Source organism: Saimiri boliviensis, chromosome 5 (assembly GCF_048565385.1).
Source record: "Saimiri boliviensis isolate mSaiBol1 chromosome 5, mSaiBol1.pri, whole genome shotgun sequence".
Classification (NCBI taxonomy): Eukaryota; Metazoa; Chordata; class Mammalia; order Primates; family Cebidae; genus Saimiri; species Saimiri boliviensis.
This window is the reverse complement of record NC_133453.1, coordinates 38,907,171-38,930,707: the sequence shown is the minus strand read 5'-3', so window position 1 is coordinate 38,930,707 and position 23,537 is coordinate 38,907,171. Positions and strand designations below refer to the sequence as shown.

Here is a 23,537-nt window from a genome sequence, read left to right as displayed (position 1 = left end):
TGGTGCTCCAGAAGGGAGATCTTGACCTAATCCAGATTCTGACACTATCTGTGTGATCACAGACTGGCCACTTACCCTCCTCTCAAGGCCTTGTTTATTCATTTGAAACAAGATACTGGAGTCAGGAGCTGTCTACGGTTTCTTCCATCTCAGACATTCGATGATTGTGGTTTTTGGTGGGAGGCCTGGACCTTTTCTCCCAGTGCAGAACTCCTCTTCCAGGCTGGGTCTCTCCAAGGAGACTGAAAGTTAACTGTGTAAGTTCTGAAGAACAAGAGTCCCACAGCCACCGTCACCACAAGAAGAGGTCATCCAGGAACTCTGCCAATGGGCAGCAAGGCCAGTCTTGGTGGTGGTGGAGAGATGGGGACAGGGAGGCAGAGACTGTTCCCTTCCCACCCAAATCTTGCCCATGGCCTCCTCCAGTGCAGCACAAGAGGACTGAGTCTTGGTCGCTGCAGGTGGAAGAAGTTCCTCCCTGCACACCAGAGCTCTTCATTGTCCACAGACCTGTCTCCCCATAATGACTTTAGTGAATATGCCCCGAGGGCAAGATGATCATGTATTCCAGAGAGAAAGGAATACCCTCAACCGCGCCTCCTGGGGGGCGGGGATGGCCAGGACCATTGTCATGCTCCTGCCGCCTCCATTATAAACAGGAACAATGAGGTCAAGTTACACAGGAGTCCATATGTTCCACTGAAATTAGCCACAGACCTCAATGCAGTCCGGTCTCAGAAAGGAAGTCACAGCCTGTACCCATTGTGAACATGTGATGCTAGCCAGGCCAGGAGTGGGAGCCAGCAGGGTGTGGGTCAGACCTTGACATCCCTGCCTCTTTCAGAGCCACAAAGCTGCTAGCAGCAGAGCAGATACCGTTTGTGGCAAGAAAACAAGAGGAGCATAGCGTTTTCATGGATCACAACGCGTGGGGGAGAAGACACTTCAACTCTGTTGTGTGCTGACAGCTCATCTTGCCTGTCCCACCACTCCTCAGCTGGTCCCACAACCTGGGCCTCTGTCCACGGTCCCCTTCCGTTCAATAGTCTGCATTGTGCAGGGAATCTCTTCCTTTTGTTTTTCCTTCTATTTATACCTCGGCTCATTTGTTTTCCATTCCTGGGAGCAATTCATCTGCTCTTGGGCCCCACAATGTCTTTCTCCCCTTGATTCCTAGACAAGATGCTTGGACAGGTCCATTGTCTTAACAGTGGCCAACTCTTGGTATTTAATAAAAGTTGTGCTTGAAAAAGAAAAACCAATGGGGATTCCAGATTTTATCCATGGTAACTTCTGAGAAGTTTGGTAGTGGTGCTGCTCCTGTGTGGCTTGGCCTTTGTCCTTTTCATTTGGATTTCAGGGTAGTTCCATCAGGATACCTGGGGAAATTTTCCATGATGCCAAGACAATGGGCAAAGTTCTTCCCCATTCCTCTCTGCCATCCTGGCAGATTGTAAAATTATACACTATTGCTAGAACAAAGGAGAAATCATATGGAGAGTCCCTTCTATTGCCCTGTGGACTATAGCCCTTCATGGTTGTTCAAGAAAAATGAATTGGGGGGCAGAAAGAGAAAAAGGCAGTGGGGTTCAGAGCAGTTTGGGCCCAGGCAGGCTCATATCTGGAAGGGGCAGAGGCTTGCAGTGAAAAGTGTTGCAAAGACCTGGCTTGGAAGTCCCAGAAACGGTCTTCATGGTACGTCATTTTGTCAATGCATCACAGGCTTTTCTTCTGGGTGCACCAGAGAAATTACTGTTGCTGCGATCATTAGAGGTGCAATTATCCCAGTTACTAATACGCCACCAAACGTGGGAGGGGAGGGCGTGCTCAGCCCCATCCATGGGCTCCCAAGCTGCAGGTTTTTATTTCCCAGCAGCACAGGAGGTCTCTTAGTGATCCACTGAATTGTAAAGATAACCAATGGCATCTGTTGGCTGCAACAGAGACTCACACTGTTTTATAGACAGAAGAATGCCATTGAGGAAGTGGTGGTGATATTCTTCAGGGTTGGATCTCCTTTTGACTAAGAATCAAATGAAACAAACCCAGGAAGTAGAGGAAACATAAAGCTCAAGTGGGGATTTCTTTTCCTAAAAAGTGTGTCACAGGTAAAGTAAGTATTTCCAAACAAAGCTTCAGGGTAGCATTAAAAGGATCAGATTCTCCCCCTGCCACACAAGCCATGGGTTTCACGATGTCTATGTATCCACACATGCGCATGTCATGTGGACACACACACACACACACACACACACACACATCCCTTTGAACATGGTCACTGGGTGGAGAATGAACGGCCTCTGCTCTAGCGGAGCATCTATAAGATGGTCAGAAGATGCCGCAGGCCCCACTGATCTACAGGGACGCGTCTCATCGAGCCAGACTGCACAAAAGCACCTTCTCAACATGGCGGACGCTCAGCACTCTTGGCAGAAACACTTGGCACTGGCAGGAAATCTCAGCAGGGCGGCTTGTTTCCGCTCATCAAACACCAGTAGCTTTCACCAAGAGCAGCAGAAAATGGAAGAAATGTGTCTGATCGCATCCGGGCTGTGTGTCAGCACTTTTCCGAGGCAGAGTTAGCTGGATTCTAGCTTTGAAGAAAAAGTTGTTACACTGTCCTTCTGCCCCACAATAGCAGCCAAGAAGCAGATGGCAGGGACTTACCTGACATCCAGCTGCCCTCCAAATGCCTCTAGGGCAACCTGAGAGGGTCAGTTACTGAGAAACCTAAACTAATGACAGAGCTCACCCTCTCCCTGCTAAACACAGGGCTGCCAGCTACTCAGGATAAATGAATGCCCAGGAACAAAATACTTGGCCTCCCTTGTGCCTCCTCTGTGGCCACCCCAATAGCTTCCTGTTCATTCTGCACTCGTTGGTCTCCCCAGTGGCTACACGGGGAGGGGAAGCAGAGTGTAGACCCCCATACATCATATGACTTGCACCTGCTCAGCAGCTCCTGAAGCAAGACTGGTGAGGAGATGCAATCTGGGAATTATCAGCGGATCAGGTACTGGAAGATGCCCAATCATCCCCCCAAAAGTAGCTGCTCTTATAACCAAGAAGCCAGGCTGCCTGCCTCACAGGAGAGACCCAGGGAGTAGAACAAAGATATCCTTGACTCCATTCCTTGCACCATAATCTCCTACCCAGACTAGAGAAGGAAGTGTCTACTTGCAAGGCAGGATTCGTGTGTTCCACACTTGGATTCACTCCTGTAGGCCCAACTCCCCATCCAGAAATACAAAAGGACTTCTTTGAAAAGTATGAAGCCCCACACTCTTTCAGAAAGAGAACTGCCTCGGAAGGTCAGAACTCTTTTTAAAGTGAATTTAAAGAGGTTGCCAATAAAGACAGTCTTTGTAATATACTCCTGTGCATCCTGAAGTCAAGAAGAATGACCACATGGGGATTATCAAGACCTGTAATTTAAGATGGTGGTGAGGGCTGGGTGCAGTGGTTTACATCTGTAATCCCAGAACTTGGGGAGGCTGATGCGGGAGAATCACTTGAGCCCAGGATGTCTGAGATCAGCCTGGGCAACATGGCAAGACCCTTGCTCCTACAAAAAAATTTTAAATTAGCCAGGTGTGGTGGTACGTACCTGTGCCTGTGGTCTCAGCTACTCAGAAGGCTAAGGTGAGAGAATCCCTTGAACCCAGGAGGTTCAGCCTGCAGGACTGTAGTGAGTTGTGTTTACGACACTGCACTCCAGCCTAAGCAACAGAGAGAGACTCTGTCTAATTAAAAAAAAAAAAAAAAAAAAAAGATGATGTAGTATTTGAAAGTATACTTTCCACTTTTGTATTTAGGTTAAGTACATATACATTAAAGTATACAAATTGGCCGGGTATGATGTCTCATGCCTAAAATCCCAGCACTTTGGGAGGCCAAGGTAGGCAGATCACCTGAGGTCAGGAGTTCGAGGCCAGCCTGGCCAACATGGTGAAACCCCATCTCTACTAAAAATACAACAATTATCCAGGCATGGCGGCATATGTCTGTAGTCCCAGCTACTCGGGAGGCTAAGGCAGGAGAACTGCTTGAACCCGGGAGGCAGAGGTTGCAGTGAGCCAAGAGCGCACCACTGCACTCCAGCCTGGGCAACAGAACGAGACTCCATCTCAAAAAAATAAAATAAAACAAAAATAAAGTATACAAATCTTCAGTAGACAACTTGATGAATTTTTCCAGATGCTTTCAGACATGCACCCACCATCCAGATCAAGCTGTAGATTTCCAGCAGCCCAGGAGGGCCCTCATGACCTTTCCAAGTTGATACCAAGCAAGTTCCTACTCCTCTGACTTCTGTCATCTAGATTCGTTTTACCTAGTCTAGGACTGCAGGTAAATGGAATCGCACAGGACACACCCTTTTCTGTCTAGCTTCTTCCACTCTACATTCTACCTGTGGCACTGCCTCATGTTGCTGAATGGAGTGGTTCAGGCTTTTTCATTGCTGAGTTGTATTCCATCGCATGAAAATCCTTACTTTGCTTTGGGCCTTTGTGGCATGAGTGAGAGAAAGCAAAAGGGAGCTGCATGGACTTGGTGCTTCTGCTGGGCAGCCGGGGAGCGGACACCAGCATACAGGCCTGGGGAGGAGGAAAGGAAAGCAGAAAATGCACTGCAGAGCTCTCAGGAGGGAAGGCTGGAGCCAGCCCTGCTGTCTTGGGCCATTTGTCCTAGGCGCTCCTGCTGAGTAGGAAAGGAAGATTTCAGCCCAGCCTCCCTCCCCACCTCCAAGAGCCGACTGTTCTCCCCAAAAGCTGGCTCTCCAAGGACAAAGGGAAACTCAGAGATCTCCACTGCTCCACAAGCCAGTGAGACATGGGTCTCACCGGGCTAAAACCAGTGTGAGGAGAGGCCCTTTATTTCCCGGGGCCTCTGGCTGACTAGCCAAACCAGTCGAGCATGACAACAGTCTGCCCATTAATGCCAAGTGCCAGCCCCAAGCATCTGTTTCTTTCCTGTTTCCCGTGGGTGGTGGGTGGGGGCTCTCTCCAGCTCCTCTGCACTTTTTCCTCCTAATCACAATCATTTGTTTTCACAGGGCTGCAAGCAACTGTGGCTAAAAGACCCAGGCAGCACCCGCACAAAGCCAGCAGGCACCAGCCTCGCCCACATCCCCTGGCTAGCCTGAAGTGAAATTGAAGCAGCCCACTCTGCCATTATCCTCTTTCCTGCTTGGTTCACAGGGCCTACGGCTACTTTTAGAATTGCCCACTGCCTGGGGTGGCCTCCAAATATCTAACCAGCCCTCCTCTGGTTTCCAAAGGCAAAGGCCAGAACCTAGTTGACAAAAACCCCGTGCCTTAATGATCTGAAGACCAAAGATACCAGCCTTTGCAAGGGGAACTGGAGCTGCTGCTTAGGCCAGGAGAAAGCCTTCGCTCCATGGGTGGGCTTCCTGGGTGAGTTCTGGTCTTAATGAAAACCCTAGAGGAGCTTTGGGAAAATGCGAAAGGTGCTAACTGTGAAGGTGGAGGAGACACCCACAGCCACCCAAGACTACTCACTCTACCCGTCCTTTCCCACCCCAGCTAAGGGTCCCAGATGGTCAGCCACCACCCAAACCTCCACCCAACACCAGGTTATCAGCCTGGCACCCTTGTTCCTGCTGCAGGCTGCGTCTGCCCCCAGGCCCAGCCTCTAAGTCTCTCCTTTGATTCTCCACCCAGCACCTTCTCTTAACCCCCACTGCTGATATGGACTGAATTGGCCCACCCCACCCCCATCCATATGGCGGAGCCCTAACCCCCAGTACTTCCAAGTGTGACTGCATTTGGAGATGGGTCTTTAAAGTGGTAACGAAGTTTGAATGAAGCTGATGAGCCCTCATCCAATACAACTGGTGTCCTTAAAAGAACGGGTCGAGACACCAGAGATGTATGCACACAGGGAACAGACCAGGCAGAGACGCATGAGGAAGACGGCCCTCTGCAGGCAAGGTCAGAGGCCTCAAAAGAAACCAGCCCGGATGGCACCACTCATCTTGGATTTTGAGCTTCCAGAACTGTGAGGAAATACATTTCTGTGGTTTCAGCCACCTCATCTGGGATATTTTGTTGTAACAGCCTGAGAAGACTAATGCAACTGCCCGTGCTTTCTTTTGAGACTGGCCCAGACCTTGGTCACTGCTCCAGGAGACCCAGCCAGCTGACTGGCACCCAGGAGGAGAATGGAAAGGAATGGAGGGGGAGCCCACACTGTCCCCAGCCCTGACCCCACCCTACTGTCCTGAGCCACCTTCCACCAGGATGTCTGTGGGGCACACTGTCCCCTGCTCCCTCCCTGCTCAGTGGCAGGGTCTCCTCTAACTTCAACTGATGGAAGGCAACTCCCAGTCTCCTTCCAGCCAACAGGACCACAGATGCATGTGGCCCCTGGGAAGCAAGCAGTGCATGGGGATCCGCGCTGAGATGCACAGCCCCCAGTGCAGAGCAGATGCTTCAAGGTTCTTGAATGGAATGGGAAGGAGAGACTAGGTCAGCAGGGTGTCTCCAGGCACAGGGAGGCCTCTGGAAGGAGAGAGGCAGGAGAGGTGACCATGGGCCCATGGGGTGATTCTAAACAGCAGCAGACTTCAGAGCTATGCATGCGACCCTCTTTTCTGCCTCCTTGGCCACCTCGGGCTTCCTCCTTCCACCTCCCCAAGGCATCAGCCAGAGGCCCTAGGACTCAGTGACCTTTAAATCAAGGCAGCCAGGCCAGGAGCCAGAGTTCTATCACTACTGGGATCCAGCAGCAACGTGGACAAGCATTCTAGGACCTTCCTCTTTGACTCCTGAGACCTTGTCCCAGGACCCTTGTATTTGCTTCCTATTACGGCAGCAATAAATTGCCACACCTTTAGCAGCTTAAAACAGCACACATTTCAGTCAGGCATGGTGGCTCATGCCTGTAATACCAACACTTTGGGAGGCCAAGGCAGGCAGATCACCTGCATCAGGAGTTCGAGACCAGCCTGACCAACATGGAGAAACCCTGTCTCTACTAAAAATACAAAAATTAACCGGGCATGGTGGTTCACACCTGTAATCCCAGCTACTCGAGAGGCTGAGACAGGAGAATTGCTTGAACCCAGGAGGCAGAAGCTGTAAGCCACGTTCACACCATTGCACTGCAGCCTGGGCAACAAGAGTGAAACTCCATCTCAAAAACAAAACAGAAAAGCACCCATTTCTTCTCTTCCTTTTCTGTAGGCCAGAAGTCTGGCATGGGTCTCACCAGGCTAAAACCAATGTGAGGGCAGAGCTGGGTTCCTTCCTGCAGGAACCTATTTCCACATTCCTTGGCTTGTGGCCTCTGCCTCCATCCTCAAAGCCCGCAGTGGCAGCCTAGGCTTCTTCACATTGTGTCACCTGACTCTGACTCTCTCTCCCCATTTTCACTCACAATCACACTCCCTTATGATTGCACTGGGCTCTCGAAGGTGACCCAGGATACCTCTTTAAGTCAGCTGATTACTAGCAAACCCTAACTGCCTCTTGCCATGTAACATGACATACTCTTTGGGTCTGGTGATTGAGGGCCGGACATTACCAGGAGGCCATTATCCTGCTGATCACACACCTGGGTTTACATTGGTGGGCATTCTCCCTTCCCGGGGAGAACAAGGTACCAGAGGAAAATTATTCTGCCTTTTCCTCATCCTTCTCTGCCATCTCCCACCTCACTTCCCCTTCAAAATAAGCCCCATAGTTCAGCTCACCAGTGTGAAACAGCATCTGCCAACTCCAAAGTACTTATCCGGACCCACGGAGCACTATCTCCAGACACCTGTCCATAGGCCATGTGCTGTCCAGACCCAGGACTGGCACAGGAACAGATGTCTGCTGCCGATGGCTGAGGAGATCAGGCTGTTTCTCCTGGGCCTCACAGGGAGTCCTCGCTCTGGGTGAAGAATCTCATTTCTCAACCTTAGAGACTAGGAGGGTCCAATCATTCACAAGTGGTTCATTCCTAAGAGACCTAAGCCCACTGAAATGCCAGGTTGCTTCTCCTGGAGGCAGGGCAGACTGGGCACGCATGTCAGAACCTCTCTTTCCCCATACAGAGCCACAGGCTGTGTGGTGAGCAATAGAACCATAGGAAAAGAATTTAGGTCGTCTGGAGGGGATGTTTCCATCCATCATGGAAGTTCGATGACTCACATTTTCCCAACATCCAAATACTCTTGTTAAGTGGCCGGCGAGTTTCCCACTGGGTGTTTTAAATAAATGCTTTATACACACACCCTCTCCCACCCCCACGGCTCCAAGATGACCCCAGATTTGTAATTTCTTTTCCTTACCCTGTCAGAATACCCTCAGAACAGCTCCCCAAAACCACATCCCCTTATGCAAGGCACACGCTGGAGCTTCAGCCATCCACAGGCATCTGAAGCAGCTCTAGCCTCCGATGAGGGGTTCCGAGGGATGAGAGAGTTGGAGGAGGCACATCCACCTCGTAAGCTTGTCCCTAGTTAAGAACTTCTCTTGTGTGCTTCAAGATAGAACTACAGAATAAGAAAGTTGGAAATTGCAAGAGGGACCCCAACATTTATATGATCCAACCCTACTAATTTCCCAACTAGGAACCTGTAAACACAGTATTAAAAGTTAGAGGTTGGCCAGGCCTGGTGGCTCACGCTTGTAATCCCAGCACTTTGGGAGGCTGAGGTGGGTAGATGACAAGGTCAGGAGTTCGAGACCAGCCTGGCCAATATGATGAAACCCCAGCTCTACTAAAAATACAAAAATTAGCTGGGCATGATGGTGAGCACCTGTATTCCCTGTATTCCCAGCCACTCAGGTGGCTGAGGCAGGAGAATCGCTTGAACCTGGGAGGCAGAGGTTGAGTGAGCCAGGATCCAGCTACTGCACTCCATCCTGGGCGACAGAGCGAGACTCCATCTCAAAAAAAAAAAAAAAAAGTCAAAGGTTGTACAGAATCATTACTGTTACCATCTTCATTGCCATCACCATGATTTGGTAAACCTGGATTCCCTAGTCTACCGATGAGTCACTTTGTTCAAGGTCTTTTTTAAGAGATTGGTTTTTCCTACCTCCATTTATGTAGAGCCCCTATGAAATCCTCCTGGCTGTTAGAGGGTGCTGTGGTCTGAATGTTTGTGTACTCCCACCAAATTCACATGTTGAAACCCAACCCCCAGGTGATGGTATTAGGAGGTGGGGCCTTTAGGAGGTGACTGGGTCAGGAGGGTAGAGCCCTTAGGAATGGGATTACTGACCTTTGAAAAGAGGCCTGGGGGCACTCGCTCAGCCCTTCCTCCCTCTGAAGACTGTGCAGTAAGGCGCCATCTGTGAAGCAAAGAGCCCTCACCAGACACCAAAGCTACACCAGTAGATCAGCATCATTTGATCTTGATCTTGGACTTCCCAGCTTTCAGAACTGTAAGCAATAGATTCCTGTTGTTTATAAATCACTGAGTCTAAGGTATTTTATCATAGCAGCTCCAATAGACTAAGATGGAGAAAGGAGACAGCCTCAAGTTCAGGAGCATCCCCATCTTCCGAGAGCTTTCTCTCAGAAGGACCCCCGGAGGTGTGCTCAGGCCTCCAGCTCCCCTGGTTGTGAGGCTCTCCGTACAGGCTGCAGGTGTGGGGACTGCCAGTCAGTTTTAACGAATCACTGGTTTGCATGGAGCACACTGCATTCCAGACCCTGGTGCTTTTTAGGTGATATCTCATTTAATCATCACACCATCACACAAAAAGAGGAACACGAGACTCAGAGAATAAGTCGCTCACTGAGTTAAAGAGGCTGGCAAGGGGAGGAGCCAGGATGCAAATCCAGGGTCTAACCCCCATCTCCTGTCTGCGTTTCTGATTGGGTGCAGAACATTCTAAGACTCTATTTTTCCACCCTTTCTCCTTTTCTCACTTAGAGCTGATCTTCCCCTGCCCCCAGGGCTGCCAGGAGGGTGACTCACACCCCTGCCTTTGCCCACCCCCCAGGCCTTCTGGCAGCTATTTCTGGAGGGAAGCTATCTGAGAAGGAGAATGGAAACGGCTGTTTTCAATTCTAAACCCTGACACAGCCAAAGCCAGCACCCAGCCCAGGGCCCTGCCCTCTTGCTACTTCCTAAGAGATGATAAAGATGGTGTTGGTGGTGATGACAGTCAGAGGAAGCAGGAGACTGAGATGCCAGGAACAGGGCAAGACAAACTGAGTAAGACTGCAATTTGCTAAAGCCTACACCAAAATCTTTGCCAGCCACAAAATTGCTATGCTCTTTTGAGTAGGAGTTCCATTCCAGCTCAAATGCTCTGTGCAGCTACCCTGGGACCTTCCGAGGATCCAGGGTATGGAGCCTTAGGGGACTCTCACTCCCCCTGCACCCACAAAGGCCCTGATGCCTGGAGTGTGGCCCTGATGCCTCCTCTGGGAGGCTCCAGGATTTCTGGAGTCTCCTGGAAACAGAGAGAAGCTTTCAGCCGTTCCCATCCCTTGGATCAGTTTCCAGCTTGAGACAACGTGCTTGTCAAAGCTTCTTGGAACTGTCAGAGTAGGTACAATCTAAACATTCATGTAGTTACAGGATAATAATTACACCTTCCATGTACATAACACCTTTCTTCCCCAGAGCAGCCAGCTTCTCACATTATCTCATTAACCCTCCTGTCCCTGGGAGGCAGGGAGGACACAGACCGCCTACCCTGAGTGAGGAGGGAGAGGGAGGGAAAGAGAGAGAAGGTACTTGCCCAGGGTCATACTCTTAGTCACATGCTTCAGGTGTACGCTGTGCTGGGGCCTTGGCCAGAAATCAGAAAAATCTTAATGGTTGTCTTCAATTGAGTGCTTTACTCAGTTGATCCCAGGCAGTCATGGGCATGATTTCCCTCAGTCCTGGCAATGGCCTTTGCGGAGCTGGGATTGTCCTGGTCTCCACTTTACAGATAGGGGAACTGGGCTCAGCAAGGTGCAGCTCCTTGCCAGAGGTGTGGGAGGCAGGACGGCTGGGCTGCGCACGTTCTTCCCTTTCCAGCAGACACCAACAGCCTGCTCCTGAAGCGGGTCTTCCTCCCAGAGCAATGCTAGGTAACCAAAGGCAGAACACGTTAAACGGGGAGAGCTGACCCCTCCTCTGGCCCCTGGGAGGTCAGAGCAATAGCTGAGCGACCAGGAAGCAGAAAAAGCAGCTCATTATGTAGCCTTATGGAATCTATAGAAAAGACCTAATTCACTGAGAGCTGCACCCCACCCCCACCCCTCCTCCAGTCCCATTCCTGTTTCCTGGCCCATCCTTTTGACACAGGGACAATTACCGCTATTCATGCCCACCCTGAGGCCACCTGCCACTGACCCATTCTCATGCACACGGAGCTAAAGATCCGGCACAAAGCAGGCCAATCTGAGGTTTTTCCACCAGACCTGGGAGGGGACCCTCTGTGCACCCCCAACCCCTCACCCTGACCCTTAGCCTTCACGGCAGCCAGGCCTCTGCAAATTCCAGGGGCTGCCTGGCCTGGGAGACCCATCAAGGAACTGGCTGCTGGGGACTGCCAACGCCTGCCTAATCAGTGTCGGGAATTTCAGCCCACAAGAAACTGGTCTTTGGAATGAAGGCTAGGGTGCTGATCCTAGACACACCCATGCTTTGGGAGTCCCAAGTCCTGACTCCCACACAGAGAGCCCTAGAGGTGGCTCACTGAAGCGGAGTGTTCCGTTTCAGGAAATTTTGTGAGATGGTTGATGTCACACTGGTAGCTTGAAATCAGCTACCAATCTGGGAGTATTAACACCATGGTAATGGCCAAAGCTGCAAATCGGCTCTGTCCCCTCCCAGCCAGGGGTTAAACATTTACCAGCACACCACTGCCTGGAGGTCAGATACTACAACCTTCCTAGAGCCTCTGGGGAGTCTAAAAAGTGATGACCAAGATCTCAGGGCAGCCAGGCCAGGGGTGAGCCGGAAACTTATTTACAGCAAACACCGTCTTCCTGATGGGTTTCTGGGAATATTCTGCTACCTTGCAGAACTGTTGCCTCTAAACTCCTTCTTCAAAAAAGGTGTTATTTGGACCACAGAATGATTTGTGGCATGGCGAGGTTGTGGCTGTCAGACCATCGCACTGTCACTCACACCAGCCCAGGCACAGACGCACACCTTCTGCACAATTCTTGCATATTTTTGGCGAATTAAAATAATTGTTTTGTTTAAAAAAGAAGAAGAAGAAGTCTCAGTTGGTTTGAATTGAGTCAATCTAGAGTTGTCAGGGGCAAAGTTTGATAAAGAAAAGTTTATCATGCTGGCTATCATTCATTGGCTGCCTTTGAATTTGGGGTAATGACAAGGCCCCTCCCTGCACAGCCCTGAGAGTCCTAGTTGTAGCTAGGGCTTCATTTGGCAAATGAGGAACTTCTCAGGAGGCTTCTCGGAGTGACGTTAAATGACCCAGCTGATTTTATCAAAACAATCATAATTGTTTCCTGCAGAAAACAGGAGAGTAAGAGAGAATCTTACCTGGGTTGTTTTGGAGGTAATGTCCTGGTGGAATGCCTTGTGAGTAAGACTGGGACAGTGACATGAACAGCTGCCTCCCCAGGGATGTTGCTTTATGCCTGAGTATAAAGTAATTAAGAAATACGAATAAATGCCAACTACTGCCCAAATCTCCAAATACCATTAGTTTCAACTGCTATCCCTTAGGGAGACATTTTTTTTTCACCTTGTTTGTTCCCAACTCTGAGCCCTCATCCATGTAGACTCTTCATGTCCCCAATTCCCAAAGGTCCCTGCAGCTCCCAACTCCACCCAGAGGAGGCGGTGCCCACATTCCTGGCATCGGGACCTCTGTGGGCGCACGGGAGCAAGTGTCCCTTAAGGCTCCATATCCTGGATCCTGGGAAGGTCCCAGGGTGGCTGTGGCTGGTGGCAGAGGTGGCACTGGCTTTCCACAGGCTTTCCCGAAGAACTCTAGGCCTCTTCCACGCCTCCTTGCTTGTGGCTGCCTTTTCTCTGGACTACACACTGGAACATCCTTATCTCTTCAACTAGGCGGGAGGAGACGTAAATGTCATTCACTCATGCGACAGATAGTTCCAGACACGAGCAGACAATGGAGGTTCAGCAAATAACCAGAGGAAACTCTCCTGCCCTGAGGCAGACAGAGGGGTACATACGCAAAAAATTGGGGGCACATCTGAGAGGGATCCCTACCTTCAACTTGACATACCAATAAAGACCTTAGGTTCCAAGGGTGAGTAGGAAATATCTAGATCAGGGGTCAGCAAATGTTTTCTGGAAAGTTCCTGCAGTTCCAGATAGCAAAGATTTCACTGGGGCTTTGTATCTTTATGGTCTCTGTGGTGGTAACTACTCAATTCTGCCTTTGTAGCACAAAAGCTGCCACAGGCACCATGTAACCAGATGAGCACGGCTGTGTTCCAACAGAACTTCATTTATGGACACTGAAATTTGAATTTATATCATGCTCAGGTGTCACAAAATAAATCTTCTTTGGATTTTTTTGGGGGGAGGGCTACCATTTAAAAATGTAAAACTCATTCTTAGCTCTTGAGCCGGATTTGACCCACAAGCAGTAGTTTGCTGATCCCTGATCTAGAGGTGGGGTGCTGGTATGAAAGTGGGGGCTGGGAATCAGGGTTTGCAGGCTGAGGGATGGTCTGGAGGGATTGCGGCAGGAGGTGAGCCTAGATAGAATCCTGGAAGCTCTGGAAAGGAATTTGGACTTTACCCTATGGGTCAGGGATGGGTTTTCAGTAGGGGTCACTTGTGAAATATTTATCAAGTGCCTACTGAATGCCTGGCACTCCCTGGGGGGACACTTTACATTGGGTAGCCAGGAAAGGTTTTCTGAGGAGGTGGCATTTGAGCTGAGACCTAAATTATAAGACAGGGTTTGTGGAGTGACATAGCCTTTAATTCTTACAATTACCTGTGAGGAGTGATGAACTGATCCTCATTTTACAAGGGAGGAAACGGAGTCTCAGTAAGGTTGCCTAAGGTCACAGAGCTAATAAATGGCAGAGAGTGTTTCAACTGCTCTGGGTTCAAACCCTGCCCCTGGCATTTATTAGCTAAGTAACCTTGGCTAGTGACCTCACCTCAGAGTCTCTGCACCCTAATCATGAGTTCCTCTTTTCTCCATCAAGAAGCAGATCTAGTGATGTTTGTGCATTAAAGAAATATGTATCGAGGACCTACCATGTGCTAGGACTGTTCTAGGTACCTGGGACAGTGAACTAGATAGTGCTTGAGTCAGTGAACAAAACAAAGATTCCTACACACACAGAGGATGAGGAGGGAGGGTTGGAATATTAGATGGGGTAGTCAAGTTAAACCTTATTGCAGATGTGACATTTGAACAGACTCAAAGGAAATGAGGGAGTTAGCTGTACAGATGTTTTGGAAATGAGTTCCAGGCAAAGGGATGAGCAAGTACAAAGGCCCTGAGTCTGGCTGCATGCCTGGTGTGTTCTGTGTTCAAGGCCCAGCTAAGTCAGTGTGGCTGGAGTAGAATGAGGGATGTGGAGAGCAGTAGGTGGTGGGGTCTGAGAGGTGATGTGGCTATGGCAGGGAAGGAGTCAAGAAAGCTCATGCAGGACTTTGTAGCACACTGCAGACTTTCGTTTTCCTCTGAGAGTCACTATCCCAAAGCTCGAGCCACTAGATTCTGTGTCTAGGGTCCCTCAGAGCTCTAGGATTCTATGGTTCTGTGACTGCACCTACCACAGGTTGACACCAGGTTTACCTCAGGACTAAGTAGTCACCCAAGAAGAGAGACTGGGACTGGAAGAGACTGGGAGACACCATTCAAAGATCTCAGACTAGAGAACATTAGTTAATCAGACATTCTCTGCAGCACAGGGGCCTGGGTTACATGTAGCTTCCTAACTCTGAAAACTCCCTAACTCTTGTGAGTTGCCTTACTAGGCACATGTTGGGTTCAGGAGTCATACAGGAAAGTATCAAAAGTTTTTTCCAAAATCCTGGTATAGGCCGGACACAGTGGCTCACGCCTGTAATCCCAGTACTTTGGGAGCCCAAGGTAGACAGATCACCTGAGGCTGGGAGTTTGAGACCAGCATGGTGGTGCATGCCTGTAATCCCAGCTACTTGGGAGGCTGAGGCAGGAAAATCACTTGAACCCAGGAGACAGAGGTTGCAGTGAACAGAGATCATGCCATTGTACTCCCAGCCTGGGCAACAAGAGCAAAACTTCGTCTCAAAAAAACAAACAAACAAAAACAAAAACAAAATCCTGGTATATTTTACAAGACTCACCTGACTCTAGCCTACCCTAGGGTGATAAGAATATGCTGAGAAGCAGACTAGGGGCCAGACTGCTCTGGAAAAACCCTAAGAGTACCCTTTCCAGATCTTGGCTGGAGAGGGTTGGGGTGGGAGTTAGAGGAGATGGCAGGAAAGGAAACTTCCAAACCACCTGGGACAGACTTGACACTCATCCCCCACCCTATTATGAATCCAGTTTATTCTGCCTCTGGGCCTTCTGACGTTTTTGTTTGAGGATCTGTTTGGTTTTGTTTTCTTCTACATCTGTTTCCAAGTCCCTCCTGTTTAGTTCTTTTGCTCTAAATAGATCAGTAATGGCCTCAAACTGTGTATGCGGCTGTGACTTAGGCTACTGGGATTCTTAATAGCCTCCCTAGGGCTCCTCCTGTCTCCCTGAGGAAGTAACAGAAGTTCTAAGAGCACAGGCCAACATAAAGGTGAGGTGTCCTCTCATGGACCTAAACTCGGGACAAATATAGTGACAGCTCCATGTGAATATCCAACAGAAACAGACTTTTTATAAGAGCTTGAGGGAGTTTCCTTTGTCTTTAGGGAATCTGAAACTAGGCAGGTTCTGGTTCTGCCTAGAAATCCACTTTCTAGTCAAGGAATATTCTTGGAGCCAAGTGCTCCCCTGTGCCTCCCAACACATACACAACAGGGCACCTGTACATAAATCTGTTGTCTTGTCTGAGCTTGGTGTGAATTCCTCACCTGAGATTCAATGCTATCCCCATCAAGCTACCATTGACCTTCACAGAACTGGAAAAAACCACCTTAAATTTCATATGGAACCATAAAGAGCCCACATAGCCAAGACAATCCTAAGCAAAAAGAACAAAGCTGGAGGCATCAAGCTACCTAACTTCAAATGATACTACAAGGCTACAGTAATCAAAACAGCATGGTACTGGTACCAAAACAGAGATATAGAACAATGGAACAGAATAGAGGCCTCAGAAGTAACGCCATATATCTACAACCATCTGATCTTTGACAAACCTGACAAAAACAAGCAATAGGAAAAGGATTCCTTGTTTAATAAATGGTGTTGGGAAAACTGGCTAGCCACGTGCAGAAAGCTGAAACTGGACCCCTTCCTTATACCTTAGACAAAAATTAACTTCAGATGGATTAAAGATTTAAACATATGACCTAATATCATAAAAATGCTAGAAGAAAACCTAGGCAATACCATTCAAGACATAGGCATAGGCAAGGATTCATGACTAAAACACCAAAAGCAATGGCAACAAAAGCCAAAATAGACAAATGGGATCTAATTAAACTTAAGAGCTTCTGCACAGCAAAAGAAACAGAATGAACCAGCAACCAACAGAATGGGGAAAATTTTTGCAAGCTACCTGTCTGACAACGGGCTAATATCCAGAATTTACAAAGAACTAAAGCAGACTTACAAGAAAAAAAAAGCAAACAACCCCATCCAAAAGTGGGCAAAGAATATGAACAGACACTTTTCAAAAGAAGACATTTATGCAGCCAACAAACATACGAAAAAATGCTCATCATCCCTAGTCATTGGAGAAATTCAAATCAAAACCACATTGAGATACCATGTCATGCCAGTTAGAATGGCAATCGTTAAAAAATCTGGAGACAACAGATGCTGGAGAGGATGTGGAGAAATAGGAACACTTTTACACTGTTGGTGGGAGTGTAAATTAGTTCAACCATTGTGGAAGACAGTGTGGCGATTCCTCAAGGATCTAGAAATAGAAGTACCATTTGACCCAGCAATCCCATTACTGGGTATATACCCAAAAAATTATAAATCATTCTATTATAAAGACATAGGCACATATATGTTTATTGCAGCACTGTTTACAATAGCAAAGACTTGGAACCAACCCAAAGGCCCATCAACGATAGAAAATGTGGCACATATACACCATGGAATACTATGTGGCCATAAAAAAGGATGAGTTCATGTCCTTTGCAGGGACATGGATGAATCTAGAAACCATCATTCTTAGCAAACTGACACAAGAACAGAAAACCAAATGTCGCATGTTCTCACTCATAGGTGGGTGTTGAACAATGAAAACACACGGACACAGGGAAGGGAACATCACACACTGAGGTGTGTTGGGGGGTGGGGGGCCAAGGGAGGGAAATCAGGGCGTGGGGAGATTGGGGAGGGATAACATTGGAAGAAATGCCTGATGTAGGTGATGGAGGGATGGAGGCAGCAAACCACCATGGCATGTGTGTACCTAAGCAGCAATTCTACAAGATCTGCGCATGTACTACAGAACTTAAAGTATAATTTAAAAAAAAAAAAAAGTCAGGCTTGACCCTGGAAGGCTTATATACAATTTAAACAAACGCCACTAATAGTATAAGAAAATGCCCATTTCACTGCACCTTTGCTGGCCCCAGGTATTATAATTTAGCCACTTATTTTTTGTTTGATTTTTTATAAATAGAAGACCTCATAGTACTTAAATAAATAAATAAATGAAAGAATGTTGGTTGTTTTCTCCTGCTCCTTACGGGCTGGTACAATTCCATTAGATACATTTCCTTCCTTCCCTCTTTGTTACCCCTGGCTAAGAATTCCTTTACCTTTTTGACATTCTCCTTTTTTGCATCTCTGAGATCTTCACAGGGCATTGTTTTAAGTCATTCTCCCACAGAGAATTGTCAAATAACCACGTAGTCAGTCCACTTACTGTTCCATTTCTCTCTTAACACTCTCGAAATGTGCTCATTTAGCTGAGGTTTTCTGAAAACACATCTAAGGGGATGTGGAGATGCACAAAGAGTCAAAGATAGCTTTTTTCCTTTAAAAAAAAAAAAAAACTTTATTTTTAATGACACAAGTCTTTTTTTTTTTAAACATTCAGGATGCAAAGAAATTGATTCCTGGGGAGAAAGATGACGATTTTCAAGCCAGCAGGGGGAAGACATTGCCTTTAACCTCCTTTGTCTTCTGTCCAGGGCTCACCTGGACCATCTCTCCTTAGTCTTTCAATAGAAATGGCTCTTGTTGCAAACACCAGAGAGCCAGCAGGCTGAGTACTGGATTGTTCAAAACAGCCATGGAAACTCTGGTCTAAATAAAACCCAGCCGAAACCTTTTTTACTTTAACTGAGAAGCCTCACCAGCCTCAACAATCTCAGAACCTGAAAGAAGTATCAGTGCCACTGGGGACGGGAGTCAGAGATGCCTGTCACCGTGCCTGGGATGATAGGGTCATGCGATGGCATGGTTAAGGGCATGGGTACAAGGTTGACAAAGCACATGGCTGCATTTATGAAGCCTGTCTCTTACTACCCAAGCTAACTAGAATAGATTACTTAACATCTCTGTCCCTCAGGCCCGTCTTCTACAAAATGGGGATAACAAAAGGAGATACTGTAGGGTCGCTAGGAGGATTAAATTGTATAATACACAGAGAAATTCAAATAGTGTCTGATACATAGGAAGCATTATGTAAGCATTAGCTACCTCATATTATCATTGTAGTCATGTAATATCTGATATATATCTATATACACATACACACACACAGCACATGTCTCTCCAACAGGCTATACAAAGGAAGGTTTGAGCAGATCCTGCATTTCTTGGAATTAGGAGTTGCCCTAATTGCAGAGCCCTTATAAATTCATCAGCCGATGCCGACATGCTCATACCTAAGCCCTTGCTGCAAGCCCCTTGTCTTGCTTCCTAGCACCGAGCCTAGCAGCCTGTCCCAGCCCCACGTTAAAGTCAGAGAGGACAGAGACAGAGGGCCAGCTGCTCCAACTCCTTCAGTCGGGGCAGGCAAGGGTTGGGACTTTGGTGGGAGAAGTAAAGTTCCCAGCCAAGGAGTGACACAGCATGAGACAGTGTCTTGCTGTCCTTCCATCATACACAACCTCCAATATCCCTCACAACACCCCCCACACTACACATCACTGCAACCCACATAGACACCAGCAAAGCTGTCCTGTTCTCTACACCCTCCCCCTTGGCCTTTCTCTCTGGGACAGACCTAATAGGGTAGCACTCTTAACTCCAGTCTGTGACGCAGGGCTGCAGTGGGAGGTGGCAGGACAGCACGCAGACATCCGAGTCGGAGGGACTGCGTGCATCTGCGCTCCTCTAGCTACTAGCCGTGGACCCTAGCAGGACAGTTCTCTCTGAGCTTCAGTTTCCTCATCTGTAAAATAATAATAATGCCTATATTCAAGGAATAGTATTGGGATTAACCTAGCTAATAACTAGAAAACATCAAACACAAGTGCCTGGTGTACAGCTACTGTCCCATAAATGGTAGCAATTGTGGTTGTCATTGTTCATGGTTCTTCCTGTTGCCTAGAATAGGGCAGGCAAAAAGAAAGAAAGAGAAATGAAGAGACACAAGGTAAACTACTGCATGACGGAAATCTCCACCCCAGAAAGAAACCAGTACCCTTCGTCCCCTTGGCAAGTTTCGGAGCATCCACACACCACCAGAAACTTGCATCTGTCATGTTCTGTAATTTGGGCCCTTAAAAAGGGAGGAACCATTAGCAAGTGCATTCATATCAGAGTCATATTATCAACCCAGATCACTTATTTATTCGAACAGCAGAATTCTTGGTTTCTTGTCCCCACTGCCAGTCAGGAGGAGACAGTGTGACTATGTTCTGACAGTGCCAGCCCCACGTCCTGCCTTTTCCCAGCGGAGCCCCGGGCAGGAGCCTGATCCACCCACTGAGGACCATCCCACGTTGGGCCATTTGTCCAGCTTCCCCCTCCCGTCTGTCTGAGGTCATCTTCCTCTCTGACATGACTTGTTCCCATTTTGGGGTCCCAGACTCCTTTGAGAATCCAGGGAAAAGGACAAATGCTTCCTTGTAATATGCATAGATTCTGGCTAGCTTCTAGATCTCCTTAAGACCACTGTTCCAGAATTTGTGGGGACACTAGAGCCTGCTTCCTGTCTTGGCTGTACCCCCACAGAGTCTATTGGAATTTGGCTTCCCTGAGGATCAGAGAGTTCTTCCACCTGGCCGCCTGCATGAAGCCAGCTTGTTAAAAAGCGGCCCCATATGCGCCACACAGCTTTGCTTAGAGTTTCATGTTCTGGCAAAGAACCCAAAGAGACTGAACTGCCCCACATTTCCGAAGAAAAGTGAAAAGACAAAGCATGGGCAATTCCCCAGTATTCTACAACCAGAGGCGGCTAGATGGCCCTGACCCAGGGATCAGGGAGATGGGATGCTCTCAACCCATGCCACAGCCAAACCAGAAGCTTGGTGGCAAGAGCTAGCATGAGCTGGGCATTTGTGCTGTGCTGTGTACTCTGGTAACTGTCTAACTTGATCTGCTCAGCAACCTTGTGTGGTGAGAACATTACCCCCATTTCATAGACGAAGAAACAGGCACATTGAGGTCAACAAATTTGCCAGGATCCCAGTATAGAAGAGCTAGGGCTTGAACCCAGGGAGTCTAACTCCAGAGTCAAACGGCTGACCTCTCCTCCGCTACCTCCGTTATTGTTTGCCTCATCTTTGTTATTACAGGAGTGGAGGGCAGGAGAAAACAGAAACGTTCCCACAGTGTTCACCTCTGGCATCCTCGCCAGTGATGTCACACTCCTAACAGGCTTGAATCCAGAGAAGCGAAGTAACTGCCAGGCCGGATAGGTTCCCTGATGCCCTCTGGTCTCTTCTGCCCAGAAGCAAAAGGCACCAGAGAGGGACAGGTGGTGAGCTCAGGACCAAAGGGCTCGCTTCTCTACCAAACCAGGACATCCAGCTTTTCGGACTTGGGCGAGGGGACCTCATCGCTGGGTTTCTCCACGCAGATCAGCTCCTAAGGAGTATAAGTTGTCACAGCTGCAGGCTAAAGACTGCTATATCCGCGCTAGCTAGAACGACAGTAACTAGATCAAGGCTCTAAACACAAATCCTAGTGGCCTCCAAAAAGCAATCAGAACACTTTCATCTGGGTTGTATAAATTGGGATATAGCTTCCTACCCAAGAATAAAAAATAAGATGATTTGAGCCTAAGCATTGCTATGTCCTAAGTCACCTGTCCCTCACAAAGAACCTAATTACAAATTCCCGCCCCAAATCCCTGCCAGGAATACACTCCCTAAAGTACAATCTATGTACAGATACCTAATAGTATACTTCATAGTCACATTTTCACTAACAGCATCATGGTGTTGAAAACAGGGTGGTATTCTTGACTAAAGTCACGTACTTTTAGACACTTGACAATAGAAGCAGCTTCCACATCCAAATGCCAGAGGGCCCCTATGGAGATATTCCAGACTGATTTCATAACCATCCTGACTGGTGTTGGAGAGCGGCGTGGAAACAAATCCCATCTTTGTCACATGCTGGGGACTTAATGTGAAACCCTAAATGCTACTGAGATACACAATTTGACTCCTTCTCATAGTATTATCAGGCTTCGATACCCATTTGATGTACTGTTTCTTATAAGGGATCAGGAAGAATACTTTGGAAGATTTGAATGGAACTTAGAAAACAGCTTTCTTTTACAGATTTGGAAAAATGAGATCCAGAGAAGTTAATCACATCACTTAGTTGATCTATTGAGAAAATACCTGTCATTGGAGACAGAAATTTGGGCTGGAGTGCTAGTTCTGCCTCTTCCAATTCCCTGTCACCTTGATGAAGTTAGTCATAAGCCTCAGTTTTCTCACCTGTAAAAGGGGACCATAAGCCCCAACTCAGAACTGATGCAAGGATTGGCAGTGGATACTGGAGCATGTGAAAAAATGCTTTATAAAATGTAACAGGTTGTATAGATACAACCTGTTATGAAAGATACAACCTGTATTATGAAAGACACCTCCCGAGCCACTCATTTTTCCTTTCTCTATTGAAAAGATCACAGAAGCAATGGTGAAGGGCGTCGGGAATGTTTGTGCTGGCTTTATAGATGTTGGGTTCTCTTTTAGTTAAGACCTGTCTTTTCTTCGGTTGGGAGAGAGCCTGGCCTGCCCTAACAGCCTCCAGACCTGCATCTGTTACTGCTGTCAGTGGAAGACAAAACCCAAAAGGAGAGAGGGGAAAAATTAAATCTTTTGGTTTTGCAGCTAAATAGTCTAAAACGCAGCTAGCAACGTTCCATAAAGGTTTGGCATTCACCAACACACAGTGGAAACAAAGCTGACCCCTCCCCTGGCCATGCCCTCTGACCTCACCGCCAGGAAGACTTCTGCCCTCTCAGCCTCGGGAGCTGGCTTCAGGGTTTTCCTTGGGGGCTGTTTGCCTTTGGGGGTTGGGGAGTGAGTGTTTTAGTATCAACCCCCATTCCCAAATGGCAGGGAAAGTTTACTGATTAATATTCATGAGCAATGTTGTGTGCCTGCTGTAGTTTCTCATGCAAGGTGGGTTTTGAGGGAGGAATATATTACAGAAATTATCTTCCTGATACCGCCTTTGGAAATACAGGACCCAAGGCCCAAACTGTAAATATTTAACAGGATGAACCTTTCCTTCTGTCTCCCCGCTGCCACTCCTTATCCTCTCCCTGTATACATTAGGCTCATTCTTTCTGTTTAACAACGGCCGCTGTGTCTCCTCCCGGCTCTGTTCAGTTGGAACCTTGGGCCTGTGTCCACAGTCACAGAAAATGTCCATAAATCCCTTCAGCCACTAGAACACAATTGATGGTAATTCTTTGCCGTTAAAGTCGTCACTGGCCACAGCCCTGGAGCTGGGAAACGCATTCTATTGGCTCCTTCAGAACCAGCTCTGTGTAGTCAGTCAAGGATCCCCAGTCCCCAGCCACCAAGCCCCAGCCCCTGGAAATAAACTCAAGAACAAATAGAAAACAGTAAAAATGCTGCAGTGATTTCCATTGATTTGGGGCAGGAGGGGGTATTTCCTCTTTCCATACTCAGCCCCCACATGGCCGGAATATCCCACCAGCAGGAATATTCTAATTGGCAGCAGGTAGAGACAGAAAGAGCAGGTAGACTAGGAAATGGAGAGCACAGGTTTAGGGCACGTGTTTGACTACGTTTTATCTCATCAGTAAAATGAAAGAAAGATTTGCCATCTCTACCACGTGTGAACATCGGGAGGATGGAAGGCGAGAGGGACTTTCAAGGAACTTCGTGCAAGAGCTGCACAGCCTTGGTTTCCAAAGTCTTCATTTGATTGTAGTGGTTGTTACCAACCGCAGACAATAACAAAACAAGGGTAATTCACATTCCGAGATGGAAATGGACTGTCCTGACCTCTTCCCATGAGCAGAGGGCCTGTGATGAGGCCCCACCTGGATCATTTAGC

The 23,537-nt window shown here is 48.0% G+C and overlaps 1 long non-coding RNA gene across 1 annotated transcript in view; it reads right to left on the bottom strand.

Moving 5' to 3' along the window:
- Nucleotides 1-6,264: 6,264 nt before the first annotated feature.
- LOC141584557 (uncharacterized) overlaps nucleotides 6,265-23,537 on the bottom strand; it is a 68,258-nt gene continuing 50,985 nt past the window's right edge. The window contains exons 4-5 of the long non-coding RNA XR_012517651.1: nucleotides 12,476-12,573; nucleotides 6,265-11,045 (exon numbers count right to left, since the gene is read on the bottom strand). This is a non-coding gene — a long non-coding RNA (uncharacterized LOC141584557). The remainder of the gene's footprint in view (nucleotides 11,046-12,475; nucleotides 12,574-23,537) is intronic.